The sequence below is a fragment of the Chiroxiphia lanceolata genome, chromosome 23, assembly GCF_009829145.1.
Source record: "Chiroxiphia lanceolata isolate bChiLan1 chromosome 23, bChiLan1.pri, whole genome shotgun sequence".
NCBI classification, from domain to species: Eukaryota; Metazoa; Chordata; class Aves; order Passeriformes; family Pipridae; genus Chiroxiphia; species Chiroxiphia lanceolata.
The window spans coordinates 3,766,968-3,770,320 of record NC_045659.1 but is presented as its reverse complement, the minus strand read 5'-3'; the positions used below and the strand labels follow the sequence as shown (position 1 = coordinate 3,770,320).

The 3,353-nt window shown below is 50.8% G+C and overlaps 1 long non-coding RNA gene across 1 annotated transcript; it reads left to right on the top strand.

Moving 5' to 3' along the window:
• The first annotated feature begins 2,041 nt into the window (after positions 1 to 2,041).
• On the top strand, positions 2,042 to 2,877 carry LOC116797728. The gene is made up of 3 exons (XR_004360735.1): positions 2,042 to 2,261; positions 2,483 to 2,575; positions 2,740 to 2,877. It is a non-coding gene; the product is annotated as an uncharacterized LOC116797728 (long non-coding RNA).
• The last annotated feature ends 476 nt before the right edge of the window (positions 2,878 to 3,353 follow it).

Below are 3,353 nucleotides of genomic sequence, written 5' to 3'. Positions count from 1 at the left end.
ACTACTGCCCTGCAGGTACTGCTTCTGCAGCTCAGTTCCCATGTCCCAAAGGGACTTACAACCCCCAGACTGGGAGCAGCCTGAGGTCCCACTGCACCCCCTGTGACCCAGGTACCACAGATCCCTCAGCAGGGTGACAGGAGAACGTGTGACAATGGGCACTGAATGTGTTTGATGTTCTGGGGGTGGGTTTTGTGTGTCTCTGAAGCACCTTTCTGGGTTTTTCTGCCCTTACTCACGGCATTATTTTGCTTTTCAGGGCATTACTGTGGACTTGCAGGGCAGCCCCACGTTACAGGGCCCTGCTTGGCTGGGTTTTACTGCACTGGAGGTGCCTCCAGCCCAACACCTACGGATGGTCTCCAGGGGAACACGTGCCCCAAGGGAGCTTATTGTCCTCTGGGTTCTGCCTTCCCACAGCCCTGTCCTCCTGGTCACTACAGCAGCTCCTCTGGGAACGCTGGGATCGAGGGCTGCCTCCTGTGTGATGCAGGTACAAGGCTGGAAGAAAGGATTGATGAGATTTGAGCCATTTTTGGGGGCTCCTGAGGAGCTCTGCTTCCAGAGCAGGCGCTCCTGAAGCACTGCTTGCTTGGAGAGAGGTGTTGGTGGAGCACACAGAGGCTGAATCTGCTGTTTTCCCACATAAGTGGATACTCAGAGTGAAGTGCAAGCTGAGAGTTTCCCTTTCCAGCCTTTCTCTAGCTGTTTTCACCCTCAGAGATGACACAAGGGCTGTTTGTTCAGGCGTGGAAGCTCTGCACCTGCAGCCACTCCCACTGAAAGCATCTCCAGGAGAAGAGCTGTGGGTGACATCAAACGTGGTGCTTCAGTGGATATTTCCTCACTCTGTACTTGCTGCTGTCTATCTTGTGTGGCCAATATCACAGAATATTCCCACAAGGATCATCAATGTCATTATGGTCTTTTTAATTGATGGGCCTTCTTAATTTCAGGGTATTTCTGTGATGGGACCGGACTTGTCTCTCCAAGTGGATTATGTGAGGCTGGATTCTATTGCAGTGGAGGAACCATTTCTCCTAAACCTCCCAGGGTAAGCTGTGCTTGTGATATAAATACTACAAAATATCATCTCTGTGGAACTGAAGACCAAAGGGCACCTTAGTTTTTTGGGTCTGGATTAAACTCTCTTTTACTGTGTTATCTCATCAGGTACATCTGGTTTATTGATAGTGAAAGAGGCCAGAGATGACAAGACACACCTGGTCTTCTTTGAGCTTTACATCTCAAAGCTGGGCAAAAGCAGCTCTCTCTTTGCATGTTGATGCTGCAGAGCAGAGTGGAATGCCAAATCTGATTAAAATTACAGAGGTTGGGAGTGCCTGAGTTTGATTAGAATGCTGATTCTGTCAGCCTTCCTCTGAGGCAAAATACAGGATGAATTTGTAAAGATGGTAACTCGACAAGGCACTGGCTTTGTGCCACGGCCCACTGAGATTTATTATGGACAGAATTCTGATCTTTTATTTTGGAAAAAGATAGGTGTGCAGCCTGGGAGACTGTGGGGTGAGCACAGGATTTCATACTCCACCAGTGGAATCTGGCAGAGACCTTTTTACAAGGGCAGCCTCTGGGTTTTCAGGCTGTAACTGTGGGGTTTCTCTTCCAAGACAACAGTCAGTGGAGGTCCCTGTCCCCCTGGCCATCACTGTGTGACGGGGAGCAGCAGAGCCCAGCCCTGCCCTGCAGGGACCTACAGCCCATCCTGGGGGATGGCACAGTGCCTGGGGTGCCCAGAAGGCTTTTACTGCACGTCTGCCTCTGCAAACTACACAACCTGTCCTGCAGGTGGGTGTGACTGCACCTCCCCAGCCTCAGCCTGCTCAACCTCAGCCCTGATCCCTTCATTTGGTGCAGCCCATGGGATGTTTCTGTGGCACACAGTGACAAATTGCAGGATGGGCCCACAGTCAGTCCTTCCCAGAAAGAGAACAAGGGAATTCCATGTGTGATTCTCCCCAGGCTGTCACCAGCATGTGTTAACTGTTATGAAACCATCTTTTCTTCCCTAGGTCATTATTGCCCCAGGAACACAGAATTTGCCACACAATATCCTTGTCCTCCTGGAACCTACAGTGAAGCTTTAAATCTCTGGGATGCTTCCAAGTGCCAGCTGTGCCCTCCTGGAAAGGTCTGTTCCAAGCCAGGCCTGGCAAGACCAGATGGACTGTGCATGCCTGGGTGGTTTTGTCCACCTGGATCCACGTCAAGCAAACCAGTGTTTCCTGGGAATTACTCAGGTATGAAGGGGAACAATAAATTGTGATGATGGTTGTTTTTTGAGGAGGATATTAGGGTCACCTAAAAGACCTAATCAGGTTCAGAGTGGCTTTTTCCCCGTTTTTATTGTCCTTAATTCAGTGCTGTAGTTCTGTTCTTCCTGAGCTCTCCCAGTAAGATTTTTGCAATAATGTTTGCAATTCCTGTGTTTCATCGCAGGCTGTGTCTTTTCCATTAACAGGGATGGCAGCCCCACCTTCTGGATCTGTTGGGTTGTGCCAAGCAGGAACCTTTTGTCCTGCTGGGTCATTTCTTCCTCTTCCCTGCCCTCCAGGTAGGAGAAGAGTCTTTTTTTTTCCTGCCCAAGTATGTTGGGTTGGAGTTTTAGTACCTCTGTGCTCTGTCCCCTCTTACCAAGATCCCCAGGGAAACCCAGTCATGCTGTGACTGGTTCTGATGCCCCTGAAATGCTGACCTTGGTTCTGTCCCCTGCTCCAGGTTGGTTCTGTGCCACCTCAGAGCTGGCAGCTCCATCAGGTCCCTGCCAGGCTGGATTTTACTGCACAGGGGGCTCCCCACTCCCCAACCCCAGGGATGGAGCAGTGGGAAACATCTGTCCCCGAGGCCACTTTTGCCCTGCAGGGAGTTATTCTCCCTCTCCCTGTCCCCCAGGTAGGTTTGATGGCAGCTGGGAGTCATTTGGGAGTCAAATGGGAGTCATTTCTCCTCCCAGTGCCCAGGGAGCTGCTGAGCTTGTCTGAGCCTGTGCCACTGCTCTGCAGCCCCCTGTCATGTTGTGCTGAGCCTTGCCTGTGTTCCCCAAGGGACAGCTGTTATCAGCAGGAAAACAGCCTCTAATGCAGTGCTGTTGCATTGGAAAATCAGCCCTAAATCTGCATTTAGACAAGAATTGCAGGACTGGCCCTGGAGCCCCCGTGCTGCTACTGGGGAGGGAAGTTCTTAGCTGAGCCCTCCTGAAGGACAGGTCACAGTAAAAACCTCTGTCCTTTCTCATCACCATTAAAGAGACAAAGGGTTAAGTGCAGTGAGAGACTGTGGAATGGTTGGTTGTTTCCTGGATTAAATGTATAGCTACATTAAGCAGGTGATTG